Source organism: Camelus ferus, chromosome 25 (genome assembly GCF_009834535.1).
Source record: "Camelus ferus isolate YT-003-E chromosome 25, BCGSAC_Cfer_1.0, whole genome shotgun sequence".
NCBI lineage: Eukaryota > Metazoa > Chordata > Mammalia > Artiodactyla > Camelidae > Camelus > Camelus ferus.
Window position 1 is genome coordinate 7,612,766 of NC_045720.1, and position 15,107 is coordinate 7,627,872.

The window sequence follows — 15,107 nt, forward strand, 5'->3', positions numbered from 1 at the left end:
GAGGCAATGCCATCTCTATTGAGAATGCATGATTTAGGAGGTGATGCCAAGAAAAATTGGAAAAATAAGTAAAATTGGAGAAAGTAGGGAAATAAAATAAGAAAGAGGAAGCAGACTGTAAGGATGCATGGATCCTCAAGGTTTCTGTGGAGGGCAGTTAAGGCTGGTCCTCCTGGGGGACCCTGGAAAGCAGTGCAGAACAGTGCAGAAGTATCCTCAGACTCTATCCATCATTGGCTCAGGGCTGATCCTGGGGATACTGCCTCTCAGAAATACCCCTTAGGTAAAAATGGGGCCGTATGCCAAAGCTGTTCTTTTGCAGAAGGCCATCTTTGGCAGGTGCTGGGAGTGGGTACTGAGGAGGGATGGGGGAGGGGCGCTGACAGCCACTTCTCTACATTGTCTATTTTTTTTTTTAAGTGGTACTCATTTCATGTATTTATTTATGTATTTTTTTTTTGGAGGGGGGAGGTAATTATGTTTGTTTGTTTGTTTATTTATTTATTTATTTATTTATTTTTTAAATGGAGGTACTGGGGATTGAACCCAGGACCCTGTACATGCTAAGCATGTGCTCTCCCGCTGAGCTATACCTACCCCCACCTCCATCTAGTTCTAGTTCTGTTTTTTTTTTTAAGTTTTTTAAATTTTTATTTTTTTTTTGGTAGGGGGAGGTAATTAGATTTATTTGTTTGTTCTGGGAGGAGGTACTGGGGATTGAACCCAGGCCCTTGTGCGTGCTAAGCATGCGCTCTACCACTTGAGCTATACCCTCCCCGCATCTAGTTCTTAGGTGAAGAAAATATTGGAACTTGAGGTTCACAAGTGTTTCTGTGTTTTTGTTTCTTTTCTCGGTGGTTCTTAAGTAAAGGAAGTCTTGTGGCCTAAGGGTCATGGTACTTCTGTAGTGTTTCTTCCCCCTCATTAATTTTTCATTTAAGAAAGTCATTCAGGGAAAAAAGGTGGATTTAAAGTGTTTGTAAATATGTTGATTCAGTGCCTGGTATCCAGTGGTAGTGAAGCTTTTTGAGCTCTTACTCTGAGCAGGATTGTAGAGTTCTCCAAAGCACCATGAAACCAGGCCGTGGTCTGCATCAGCCTGTGGGGAAAGGAGCCGTATCCGTGTTGAAATTATGGTGTGTTCGCATGTTAGTAATTCTCACCGAATAAAACAGGGGAGTTGTTTTAAATAAGCGTGGAGAACTTTAGTCCTGCTGACACTATAATTCTGAGTGGTACTTTCAAAGAATGAAGACTCTTACTAATTTATAATGTGAGAAACATTAGCATTTTCAAAACAAGATTAAAATAGATATTCCAATTGCTCTTCCAGACACATCCTTCATTGAGAAAGTGGCAGGATCTCGGTTATGAGGTGTGGTGCTGTAATTTCTGCCGTTTGCCTTGTTTCTGGTTTCCTGGGAAAGCAATTAACTTCTACCTTCAGGATTCTGGAATGTGAAGAAGAATGTTGAGATTTCTTCTTGAATTCTACATCTGGCTGAGAAGAAATATTATAAGAAGATCTTAATCCTTTATGTTTGAACACATTTGCCTCCAAATATCTATTTGCTCATCAGACTCAAGGTATTCTGACTCATCGTTCAGCAGACACGAATTTCAGGATGCCAGGTCTTAGACTAGGAGCAGGGGATACAGGGATGGATAAATTAATCTCTGCCCTTTCTGTCCGTGGTCAAGTAGATAAATAAAAATTGCAAAAGTGACACTCACTTTAACAGCTGGATATACTGAGCCAAGATGTGGCTCAAGTAAAATTGTCAACATTGTTTAAATGAATCAGGGCAAATTTCCATCAACAAGAAACAGATTTCATCACACACAGGGTTAAAGACCATTTCTTCCTGCATTTTCTAATGTACAACCCTGCCCATGACTGTGTCACATTTAGAAGTCAGAAGTCTGATTTATTCTCCCATGAAAAGAAAGGTACTGAAATTTGTACGAGGGAGAGTGGAGTCACAGACCCTAGATTGGCTGAACCCTGAGTTGAGCTATTTAAAGAGGCTGAAGACTTGTTTTTTAGCTGGACTTCTCATATGTGCAGATACTCATTTCATTCTTTGCAGTCCAGGGCCTCATGCAGCAGCTGGCCCACCAGATACTTAGTCTTGGGTAGATGCACACAATGTCAGACCCAGGAAGTGTTCAGAAATAGATACAGATAAGACCTGGCTTGGAGTCCTGGCCATGCTGTGTTTTAGCTGAGTAATCCTGGGTGAAGCACTTAACCAGTCTAAACCCGTTTCCTCCCTGTAACATGGAGCGTGCTTATTTCCATGGCTATTCTGAAGATTTAGTGACGTGTCTGCAATACAGTCCAAAGCCTTATATTGGCTCATGGTCAGGATCTGATAAATGGCTGATCCTTCTCCATTATTTCAAAGTCCTGCTGAGATCAAATGATGTCAGCCAATGAGAGTGATGTTGAAGTTAATATCATAATTTCTCCCTTACAGTTAGGCTCTGAACATGATGAAGTTCTGTTAGCAGGTGTGAGTTCTGACTGTTACTGTGGTGAAAGGAAGGAGTTTACACTGAAAGGGGAAAAGAGGGCTATAAAGAAAAGAGTTCTGCTGCCTGACTCCAGCTTCCCGAGGAGCAGAGATGCTGCGATAGCACTTGTCTAGCTACAAAGTACCTGATCAGTAAGCCTCAAAACTGCCAGGGTCACCGAGAACAAGGAAAGATTGAGAAACTGTCACAGCCGAGAGGGGGTTAGAGGAATGGGACAGCCGAATGAGATGAGGGGTCCTGGATGGGATCCTGGAAGAGAAAAAGGACAATGAGTGAAAACTAAGGAAGTCTAAATACAGTATGGACTTTAGTTAATAAGAATGTGTCAGTGTCAGTTCATTAGTTACAACAGACGTACCGCACTAGCCTAAGATGTCACTAACGGGGGAAACTGAGTGCAGGCTATTTGGGAACTCACCATACTACACTCACAGTTCTTCTGTAAATTGAAAACTGTTCTAAAAAACAAAGTCTATTTTAAAAAGATTAATTGGCGGACTTTGTGAACTGAGGCCTTGCTTTTATAAAAAGTCCTCCAACCAATTACATTGACGTCGAAACTCCACCTCAGGCAGATGAAATCCTGTCTTCTGTGTCTCATAGTTAAGAGCTGAGATTTGGACCCAGGTCATCTAGTTTCAAGTCTAATCTAGCTTTCTCTGTTTCATCTGCCCTCATTTCATTAAGTGATGCTTATGAAATGATGATTTCCCCAGCAAACGGTGTTCACATCATGTCAGCTTTCAGTGCCATCATCTGGGTGGGCCAGTGGAGCCAAGCTCTTCTGACCACTTCCTGGGGCACCATACGAGGGGGCAATACGTTTTCCCTTACGTGTCATTGACCAAACTTGGGTCACCTGCTCCCCTACCTTGGACCAGTGAAGTGAAAGCCAGGAGGACTACCATGATTGACTTAGACCCACCCTGATCCTCTTTCTGACACATTGCCTGCCAGACAAAATGAGGTTCCGTTAGGAGGAGGAAGGTGGAGGAATGGCTGACCTCCAAGGTTAAATGCTTCACCTTTCTGAGCCTCCAGTGCTTCATCGGTAAAACGAAAGACTGTGACCGCCCCTGCCAGCCCGCTGTTGACCATAGAATGGCATCATGGCTATGAAACAGCTGACTCCCTGCTATTGATGGTAACAAACGACTCTCATACAAAGGCAGGTGGGCACACAGGGCTGGAAGTCAAAATGCAGACAGACTACTGTGGGTTGGTTCTGAGATAGGGCTCTGGCAGGCTTCCTAGAGGAGGCAGCCTTTTGATCCATTCAGAGAAGGATGCAGTGGTGTCCGGGTCAGGGTTAAGGCCAAAGACAGAAGGAACAACTTTGGCAAAGCCTTGGAAGTGAAAAATGCAGCAGATGAGTAAGGTGTGAGCATTTCCTAGCGGCTGCTTCTGGGGGCTCTTTTGTGAGGGGTTGGATAGTAGGGTGATGAGAGGATGAAGTCGGAAGTGTAGTAGGTGAGGTCAGGGCTTTTAAATTGTGAAATTGCTATGCAGCCCAGGATAAGGAACTCCCATGTCTCTGTGCCTTTTCTTCTCTGAAAAATTAGATAGTTGGATACTTTACGGGGTTTCTTGATGGAGAAGCTATTAGCATTACAGATGGGACTGTTTCTCATTGGGCAGGAATGTCACACGTTTTGCAGGCTTTTTAGCATTCTGAGCCCTGACCACAAGACGCTCTGAGAACCCCAGGGTTGGAATAACCCAGCCACTTCCAGGCTTTTCCAGACGTTCCAATGGAGGTGGTAGCACCCTCAGTTGAGAACCACTAGCCTCTCAAAGCCGTGGCTCTGTGGCTGATACTTTGGTCTCAGATTCCCCATTTTCACACCGTCTGTGATGAATCAGTACAAACACACCTAGGTAGGAGGCTGGAGGATTTATTGCACTTGTGGGGTTAGTGCAGTGTTTTTATGACTTCAAGGAAGCCTAAGTTACTTTTGGAGCTGAAACTGTTTGACTCAGTTAAAATGCACACATCATTTCAAAAGTTGGGGAAAATGAAAGTTACCCAAATATAAACCACCTATATGCGTGTGCATGCACACACACACACACACACACACACACAGAGTCACTCTCACACACTCTCACACACTCACCCCTCAGGCCCCAGGTCCCAGAGTTTGGAACATTAATTAGTGTCACTGCATGGAACAAATTAAATTAGGGACCTTGTTGCCTCCAACTGGAAAAAAAAAATAGCGCTGGGAAATGCTGACGTTGGAAACAGCAGAGCAGTGCCCTTCTTACTGGGATATTATTGGGATGCAGGCCCTCTCTAGGCATCTGAGCTCACTGTTCCAGGGCCTGGGCACCTCGGCTGGATGGCGAGGTTGTGTGTGGTTGAAAGCCTGGCTTGTGTTTCAGATGGGGAAGGTGTGTGGGTGCAGGGAGCCTTCGCCAGGCTTTCGGGGTCTAAACCTCAGCTGTGTGACCTCAGGCAAATTACACTTGACTTCTTTGGACCTCAATTTTTCTCATCTGTAAAGTGGGGATATTAATGGTACTTACCTCAGGGTGTGGCTGTGAGGATTACATGAGTCAATAAAGGTAAAACACAGAGAAGCGCACAGGGCACAGAGCGAGAGCTGTGTGTGCCTGCTGCTGTGGTGCCAATTATCCACTGCTCCTTGGCAAGGGGTGGGGCGGAAGGACTGGGTGAGTATTGGGCACTAAGATGACCACTTGCTAGCTGGATAACTTTGGGAAGTTCCCTGATTCCTCTGGGCCTCCATTTCTTCATCTGCAAAATGGGGATGCTCATGTTTCTTCCTTAGAGAATTCAGAGAATAGAGTGAGTTAACTTAGAGAAAGCACTTGGAGCAGCACTGACACAGAGTAAGCATTGTAAAACGGAAGCTTCTGTTATTTATATAGCATTCCGGCCACAGCTCATGATTTGAATTTCTCTATGACCTGGGATGGACATTAGGAAGTGGAGGCTCAGAGAGGTTAGGTGACTTGCCCAGTGGCACACAGCTGGACGGGAACTTGCATGAACCTGAGTACAAGCCACGCTTCCACTCCCACTTTTTTTTCCTGGGCCTTTCTCCTTGAGCTCCTAAGGATCTGGCACCCCCATTCCTCCTGCCTTGGCAGGGTTTGTGATGAGCATCCCAACCAGATCGTGGTTCCACTGCAGGCAAGAGCCACGCGTGATTTGTTTTCCTTTCATCGGCAGTGCCAGGCGTGATGCTGGGCACGAGGTCTGTGTTGAACCAACACTGTTAACTAATCCCCTCGGCCTTGCGGCGTCCAAGCTGAGTTCCAAACAAAACCCACGTCTGAAGCACGGCCATTGAGCGCGGCGGTTGGAAAGCTGAGCGTGACTGCCTGCCGGGGGGACCCCGTGAGCACGCCAGGAACTTGGCCTGCGGTGAAGGTTCTGTGCTTAGCTGGGCCAGGTCAGCTCTGCTCCCATGTCCTTCCAACCATCCCAGCCGACGAGCAGAATTTAGCCAGAGTCTGTTGTGTGGATTCTAGTCCAGGTTTTAAGTCAGTGCTTGTCTGTGCCCAGAGATGCCAACACACAGATCGAAGAGAATTGACCTGTTCTGGTCCAGCCTTGTGCAAGGGTTGAATTCCATCCCTCTCTGAAAGAACTTCCACCCTTTATACCCCATGCAACTCTGCATTTCTCCCTCCACCCGCTTCCCTGTTCCAGCTGCCCACGGAGGGGCAGAGACCAGAGGAAGGTGATTAAGGATGGAGGGAAGGTTGGGGTGTGAGGCTGCTCTTGAAGGAGAAAGACCTTGCCAGTTCTGTCTTCTTCAGCTTATAGCCTGTCATCTGCTCTGCACCCGCCTCATGGGCCTTTGCCTGTGGGAGATGCTGTGAAGTCAGCCCCTCTGAGCCCAGTGGTCCTCAGACTTCATATTCGTAAACCATCCCTCACCTTCCATTGTGAAGCCTGTGGCTGGAAGGGCTGAGCATGAAATGGGTTGAATAGTGAAGACATTTTCCTGGGGGCGGGGGGCACGGTCTTAATTCAGTGGAAAGCACATTGGGGTGGAGGTCTGGACACCTGGCGGTGGCCCTGGAGTAAACTTGGGTGAGTCTTGAGCCCATGTTAATTTTCCCATTTGTAAAACTTAAAGGCCTTCACGGGCTCTGACCTTCTGTGATTCTGGCCCTGCGCCTGCTTCGCCAGTGAGAATTGGCGTTGCCCACTGATGATCTGCCTCTCATGTGAAGCCCCTGTTTCTCCCACCATTCCGTGATTTCCCTGTGGGGACTTTATCCCACCCTGTTCTTAACCATGTTGTTTGGTTAAGAGTAACTCCATGCCCAACTTTAGAGGTTGGCCCTGTTTGGAATTACCCAGTCAGCCTGCCTCCTCTGGGCCCAGGAGTGGATACAGGAAAGTGGACACCACCCTATCGGAGCCAATGGAGGAGACTGTGGATCTGAGGATTTGGAAGAGCGTACCAGAAGGGGTGTCTTCTCCTGGGTAGTGGGGTGCTGTGAGGGTGTAATGTCTGGAGCACCTGCAGTCGTTTTGCCAACATGAGTTGATGGGGCTGGAAAGGTGGAGGAAGGAGGCGGGTAGGGGAAGGACGTGGCAACTTTGCAGGGCCTGAAGTGGAAAGCTAAGTGAGGTGGAGTGGAAATACCTGCTTGCAGCTTGAAAGGCAGGTGGTTGGAGAGGCTGGGGTGGTGTGGGTAGAGAATTGGATGTGGCCGTGTAGACCACAGTAAACACGTTAGTCGTTCCCAAGGCCACTGGGTTGCCCAGTAGGACATGGCATGATCAGACTTGTGTTTTGTAAGGACGACTTTGCTGGTAGGTGCAGAAGGGATGGGATTTCAGGATATGTGTGGTCCTTAGCTGTTCCAGGGTGGCAGCTATAATTCTCCTTGGCCTTGGAGACCAGAATGCATATGGCATTCTAACCTGTCAAATCTCTGGGGCATCTCTGCTAAACTGAATTGTGTTGTCCCCACACTATAATTAAAAAAGAAAAACATGCTCAGAGAAGTCTGGTATCTTGCTCAGTGTCACACAGCCAGATGCCAACTCCAAAGCTTGTACTCTCCCCACTGTGCTGGTGGCCACACACTTCACCTGCTAACCAGTGGGGCCCTTCTTTCTCTCAGTTTCTCTGAAGCCTTCCCCATCCTTCAGGGCCAAGGTTGACATTTGTGTACAAGATTATTTCCTTCCTGCTCATAATAAATGTCAAACTGAATGATGGAAATGATTCAGCAAGAAATAGAATTTGAGAGGAAAAAAAGAGCTGTGTAAAAACATTTGCAAATGGATTAAAAATTTGAGTCCACCAGCTCATGCCAACATACTTAGAAGTTTGAAAGATATTTTTAGACCATGAAATCCAAATGGCAACAGATCGTGGGTTGGAATGATAGAAATGCAAAGTATAGTTTGCTCGCTGTGACCAGAGATTGCTTTGCTGAGTTCTTCCTTAGCTATGAAATAGTAGCATTCCAAATGCAGAATCTCCTGAGTCTGTCCTCCTTTTTTTTTTTTTTTTTTTTTTTTTGCATCTTTCTCCTTCCACATCGGGAGCCCCAGGGCACAGCGAGTTGTTTTTGGATTCCCCTGGAGAGACCTACATATTGTTGGCTTTTGAATCATCTTCTCACTTTTGGAGACGAGTGAAGGCAGCCCCATTTGAACCAGCCGAGGAGTCCTAGGGAGCTTGTTGGCTCACAGACCCCAAGAGAGATCAAGAACAGGACCGAGTGAGGAGGGGGGCTTTACCTGGGGCCCAGAACGCCTGGAGCCAGGGAGGGGCTGGAGGACTGCCCAGACACAAGCTGTCATCCGCACTCCTCCCTGCAGACTCTCCCCGCCTGGTGGGAACCGTGGTCACCTACAGCATCTCAGCTTCACCTCTACTCCCCTGGAGAGGGAGGCCCTTGCATCTTTGGTTCTCAAGTTAGGAACCCGGGTGCCCACTTTTGGATCCCCTTTCCTAGCCAGGGAGCATGTGGGTCACTAAGGGAGCATGACAGTTGCTGCAAAACAGGGAACAGAGAAGTTCCCAAGAAAAGGGACATGTGCTTGTCAAGATCTTTAACGATGGATTTCACCAGAAGTCATTGACAGTCCACTCGGCACTTTTCCAGGTGCTTCACCTACGTTGTCTCTTTGAATCCTGACAACAACTGCTTGAAGTAAGTGCGGCTAAATGGAAAATAAAAGGAGGATTTGCTTGCCCTATGGGGTTCGTGGTGTTTTTAAGTTGCTGAGGGCAGTGTCTGGCGTGCACTCCCTTTCCTATCCCTTCAAAAGGTTTTCAATTAGTTTTATTTTTATCAAAGGAAGACATGCATGTAATTCAAACCTCCAGTGGTACCCGCAGGTCTGAAATGGAAAGCCACAGCCCTGCACCGTCCTGTGCTGTCCGTACCCCCACCTCTGGAGGCAAAGCCTTCTCTTTCTGCCCCTTCTCAGGGCTCCCAGCTTCTCGCCACATCTCTCTATCATGTGCTGCTGTCCTTTGATGAACCAACTTTAGGCACTTGTATTAATTTCCTGTTCTCGCTCAGATCCCTTATGGTGTATGTTCTTTTTTCTCCTTCTCTATTCTCCTGCTGTCTCCGCTCTGTTTCTTTAGTCTCTTCCCTCCTGGTCCCTTGTCACCTCCCCTGTCCTCACGCTCCTCCCACCCCTGGTGGTCCTTCCTCCTCCCCACTTTCTCTCTTCTCTCTTCTGCTTCTGTATCTTCTCCATATCCTTCTCCCAGAAACTTGTAGCATCTTTTTAAAAAAGTATCTTTATTATGATCGCTTCCTGCTCATTCTGTTTGTATTAGAGTTACTTATAGTCATGGTTTCACTAATTTTTCAGAATCTTTTTTTTGGGCATACATTACCCTGTGAATCCTTCAGACTCCTTGTGACGTCGTTTTTGGCTCTTGCTTGGTGGAGATGGACACTGAGCATTAGCCAGTCTCCAAAGCAGACCCAGTATCACCCAGGAGAGAGTGAGAACCACGTGCAGAAGCTTGTTCAGGACCAGATCCCCCCTGACTCACTCTCAAGTCCCTCCAGCAGACAGCCTGACCCTGGAAAGGGCTCAGGGAATGTGTGTTGAATGGAATTGGACAAAAAACACATTCCTTGTGATGAGATAGAGTGGACGTTCCTCTCCAACTTTTCTGTTTTGATTCCTTGAGGCCACGTACATACACACATTCTCCCATGCACACCATTCACTCACATCCTCTGGCTTTAAATTTCATCTCCTACTTTTTTAAAAAATAGCTTTCTATAAATACTGAGTTCTCTCTGGGAGGCAGCCCCCAATAACAAGCTGTTGGTGGTTTTTGTCCTCTTGAAGTCCTGGATGATTTATGGCTTGGAGATAGGAACGTGCCTCTTGCCCTGTCAGTACGGACGATACATTGCCTCCTGGAAAAATAGCTTTTAGAGTTGCAGTAAATCCTCTGGAAATTACCTGGAGCTAACCACAGGTTAGTTAAATGCCAGTAATTTCACGTTACCTGGGAATTTCTGCTGACACGTGGACACGTGGCTTTAATGGTGTCTCAGAGCTGTAGAATTCTGGAGCTGGAATAGACCTTTGGGATGAAGGATCTGAGTCCAGAAAGGGGAGATGGTGCTTGAGGACACACGGCTTACTAGTGGCAAAGGACACCTGGGTTCCCTAAGCTCTGTCTGTTCAGCCCCTCTGGTCTGCCTGTTTCCAGGCAGGGTGCCCTGAGGCCAGGATCACCTGTGTGCGTGCCTGAGGCGGTTGCCAAGCTGTTTTGTACAGCACTTCCCACTTCAGTTATTAATCAGGCACTAATCTCGTTGGCCACCATGAAAGCATTGCCTTGGCAGGACCTTAAGATGGGCAGGTCGATGCTGAGATGGGGTTTTGGAAGCCACCACAGAACCTTTAGGAATAAACATGTACCAGAAGGTCATCTGGCGCTTTTCTTGCTTTGAAAGTAAAATAGTAACCTGGCTTGTCTCTTTCAGGCCCCTGTCCTTTAAAGAGCTGAGCACTGGGACAGACACAGGTGGTCAAGTATAGCCCAACTCTGTGAATGCCCAGGGAGCACTGCTCTGTGCCTGGCCCTTGTCAGGGTACCTGGGCCACAGGCACGTGGAAGGCCGACTTCCTGACTGGAAAAATCACGGAATGTTTTACACGCAGAGAGGAAATACAGAAAAGCACCCATGTTCTGGTCTTCAAAGGAGAGCCCTGGGATTAAATTAAGCTTTTACTCATAGTATGACTTTGGGCCATGTAGGTAAACTCTGTGACTCTGTTTTCCCATCTCTAAAATGGGATCGTTGTAAGGGTTAAATAGGATTCCCTGTATGAGAAATGCCTGGCACATAGTAATTAGCTCATTTGGTTTGGAGGAATCGGGAAGATGCCTTCAGGGCCTTACTGCTTGTCAGGGCCTTTTTCTAATTTCTTTTTAACACAACTACTATGTTCCAGTTAACTCATCACATTCAGTCATTTTCACTCAAAAACATTTATGGTGAGTGCTGTTCTGGGTGTGTGGACACAGAAGGTGGTATGTGCCCGTCCACAATGCTCAGAGTCCTGGGGGACGCAGGTGGGCAGGTGGCTGTGACGGGCAGTAGGGTGTGGAAGGCAGGTCCCCCACCCCAGAGAGCTGCCCCGCCCCTCCTCGTGCTCTTCCCCGCTCCCTGCCTTTGTTCGGGGCTGCCTCCCATCCTCCCAACCTGTGACCTGGCTCTTTTCTTCCTTCCTGGAAAGCCAACTCTTCCCTTCTCTGTGAAGTGACAGTGGCACGAATGTGACAGGGTCATGCCCCGATGAAGAGCACTGGGGACCAGGGCCTAAATCTGCCCCCCACCACTTCCCATGACACTGGTCCCTCCTGTCGCTTTCCCAAGCCTTGGTTTCCCAGTCTGTAAAGTGGGCGTGGAGCCATGGGCATCACAAGAGGCTGTTGACTGAGCACCCAGAGTGTTATCTGAAACATTCTGAAGATTTTAGCCCACATTGTTACTCAGAAGCCCAAGGCCCCTTAGTCTCTCAACAACTAATTTGTTCTGAGAGTAGAGGTCACTGCCTTTTTGATGGCTTTGTAATCTCCAAACAACTTCCACGCAGGGTGTTTCATTGAATCCTCACAACCCGATGAGATGGACAGGAATTGTTATTTTCTCCATTTACATGAAAGAAACAGGCTTGGAGATGCTGAGTGATGTGACCAAGACCCCACGTCTGATCGGATCCGAGTCTGGTGCCACCAGATCCGTGGCCGCTGGGGTCTGCCGTCCCCCAAGTCCTGTCAGCTGTTTCCCCCAGAGCGATTGTGCTGACAATACTTCACCTTTGTCTAACGCTCAGCACGGGGTGTTCTTTAGAGCCTTGCTTCTTTTAACTCTCAGTTTGCACAACCCTATGAAGCAGGTTTTATTTCTGTCTTTTTTTAAATTTTTACAAATAAGGAAAAGAGAAGTGACATGACTTACCCAAGTTCAAACCCAAGCTGTAGGCCTGCAGAGCGTTGCTCTGATGCTGTACACAGTGCTGTCTTTTTATTACAAATCTATGCCGAATTGTTCTCAATAATATTAATGATGCTGTTATGTTTGGTGTGGAGGCTCTCCACCAGGGACAGGACACGTGACCCTGGTTGTGGCGTGAAGACACGTACTCAGACCTCCCAGTGTTCGTGTACAGAGTGCGGAAACAGCTTAGTGTAGGACTGAGTCACGCTGTCCGGGAGGGAGAACACAGGAGACAGATGAGAAAGCACTGGAAGGAGGCTGGGCTAAACTAAAGGGAGAAACACTGTGTCATCTCCATGTTATAATCAGAAGGTGGGCTCTGGATTCGAATTCCAGCTCTGGAGCTTACCCAGCTGTGTCACTTTGGAGGAGTTACCAAACCTCTCTGTGCTTTTCAGGTTTGTGATCTGAAGAAAGGGGCCACAAACCAGGCTTGTCTCGTTGGCTTGCTCTGAGGATTAAATTACTTGGTATTTATAAATATTCAGCTGAGAATATTGTCTGACACTTAGCAATGAAAGTAGTTGTTAAGTAAATGGAGAGAACACACTGGTGGGGAGAGGAGTCTTTAGGGGCTGGGTGACCCCACTAGGATCCCAACAGGGACAGGAGCAGGACCTGAAGCCAGGACTCCTAAAAGCACCCTGGGTAAATCCACACTGCTTCTCTTATATAGCACTACTTGTTGCAAAATTGAGAAAACAAAACACAGTAGGATAACCATCTTCCTCAGTGATCCTCCATGGTTTAGGGTGCTGGTGGAAGTGGAAGTGGTGGGGGGGGGTGATGGTGATGGATTTAGACCGAGCCTCTTTTCCATACGCCTTCTGAGAAGCCAGGCTCTCACTCATCTCTGACGTGTGGGCATCTCTGTCCCTCTACTTTTCAAATCCCTTTGATTCTCATTAATGCTGTTTTTTCAATTAAATTATTCTTAGCTCTAGAATCTACCCAATTAAAGAAGCAATTTTCTATACTTTCCCTGGAAGTGATTGCTTACCTGGTTTAGTGGTGCCTTTAGCAGGGAACAAAGCAAACTGAATACCAGGCCACCTGCTCTAATTGGTGGTGCTGGGGGAGGAGGGAGGTGATTTCCATTGTGGGGGTGGATTTCTATAAAAGCTAACCTGACAATGAAATGGGCTCCTCAAATGCCAATCCCCCCACCCCCCCACCTTTATTTCCAAAGGTTATGCTGAAATGGGTCTCAGCGATAGCTCTGATTTGTAATTCTAATTTCCTTGGAAATAGGACTAAATAGAGCATTTGTCATTCCTCTCCATGTGGATTACCAGCTGCAGATGAGGATTTATGGCCTGAGCCTCTCCCGCCTCCCAGGGCCTGTCTCTGGGGCAGAGATGTGATGTCTGAGCAGATTAGGGAGAGGGTGTTGGGGATGGGGGTGGGGACTGGGTGTTCTCAGTTAAAAATACCTCAAATTTATTTTTCCTCTAAATCTGGAGGAGAGAAAAACATCCGCTGTTAAAGCCTCGGGGTGCCTGGTTATGAATAAAATTCAAAGCAGAAAAGTGATGTTGAAAGGAGTGAGATGCTTTCAGCGCCGTGGGACGGGTCTTCTGCCCTGGGCGTTTGTTTGGGGAAGGAGAATGCTTTGCCTTCATAGGGTCAGGGGAAGACCAGCAGGCCCAGGTAGGAGCCCGTGCGGCTCCCCAGGCTGAGAGATGGAGCAGGCTTTCCAGATGGCTTGTGAGAATGAATGGAGAGGGGTCTAGCTCATCTGGGTTGAAGCTGGCATTTGAGAAGTTTAGTGTTGGAGGGTGGAGCCTGGTCAGTCTGCAAATACATGTAGCAGTAGTGCCAGATTCTGTGCTGACACCAGGGGAGCCAGCATGGAATCCAGTGGTTTGTTCTCTGATTCCACCGAGCTTATGGCCACTGGGGAAGACGGCTATTATTCAGGGAATCACAAAAATAAATATAAAATGACCACCATAAGTGCCCCAGAGGAGAGGTGCCTGGGGCAGAAAGTTCCTTGGAAAACCCAGTGCGGATCACAGACCTTGGAACTGGGATGAGGAGAAAAGAATCTGTTTTGGCTTTTGAGGTCTTTCAGGTGTCAGACGTGGGAAGGAGAGTGCCTGGCAGAGACCCTTGCTGCCAGTCTTGGCTGTGGCGTGCGGTAGGTAACACTCTTGGCAAGTCCTTCCCCTTTCAGAGCTGCAACTGTCTCAGCTGGAAAATGGGGCTAATCAGACCTGCTCCAGGTGGCAGTGGAGGGGACGAAGAGGGACGAGCCGCTGAGGGACCTGGCAGGCCAGGAACCTTTAACAAGCGCGAAGCAGAGTTCTGATCTCTTCATGGCAGTGTGGTATCACTCTGAGCAAAAAGCCATTCACAGTTCCTGATAAATACATAGTCACCCTTGGTTTAGGGCTAGGTAGGGCTGGGCCCTATGGCTTACAGGCTTCTATAAATGTTCATAGGTTCTGGGTATCGGGAAGTGGGCATCCTTGGCCTTAATGGAAGCATTTTCTCAGTAAGACCTGCAGGGAGACTTTGGCCAATTGCTCTATGTCCCTGAGCCTCAGTTCTCCATCCTTAAATTTAGTACAGGAATACCCATGCATCGTGGATCTTCAGGGAACGCTCTGCTGCAGTGGTACCAAACCCACCTGTGGTAACCTAGCTGGGAATCTTTCCTTTTGACTCCGAAGGTATTTTCATCTGCCCCTGGTCTTTGTCACGTCTTATGGGGGAAACTGGCGATCATGAAAATTTACAAAGCCGTATTCGACAGAAAATGAAATTAATTTTGAATTTGTGCTAAACAGTTACTTAGTGTGAACTTTCAGTTTCCATTAATCTTAATTAAAACTTAATTTCAAAAAAACCCTAAATTTGGCTATTTTTATTTTAAAAGGGCGAAAAAATATTTTTTAAAGTTTAGAGAAACAGAATCAAAATTGCGTGTGAAAAATGTGGCAAAAATGACATTCCGATAAAATAAAAGAAAACTGAAACAAGGAAACAGAAATATTTTCCCAGCTCAAAGAATATTTGTGTTCAAATAATCCTCAAACTAATTTTTATGGAGGCTGTATGTCTGTTTATTATAA

General features: G+C 47.1%; 1 protein-coding gene and 1 long non-coding RNA gene across 3 annotated transcripts in view; one reads left to right on the plus strand and one right to left on the minus strand.

Moving 5' to 3' along the window:
- KCNQ3 (potassium voltage-gated channel subfamily Q member 3) overlaps positions 1-15,107 on the plus strand; it is a 247,838-nt gene that overhangs the window by 10,140 nt on the left and 222,591 nt on the right. The window lies entirely within an intron of this gene.
- LOC116659902 lies at positions 571-13,969 on the minus strand. The gene is made up of 3 exons (XR_004315274.1): positions 13,669-13,969; positions 8,995-8,998; positions 571-582 (listed from the first exon to the last, which is right to left on the minus strand). It is a non-coding gene; the product is annotated as an uncharacterized LOC116659902 (long non-coding RNA).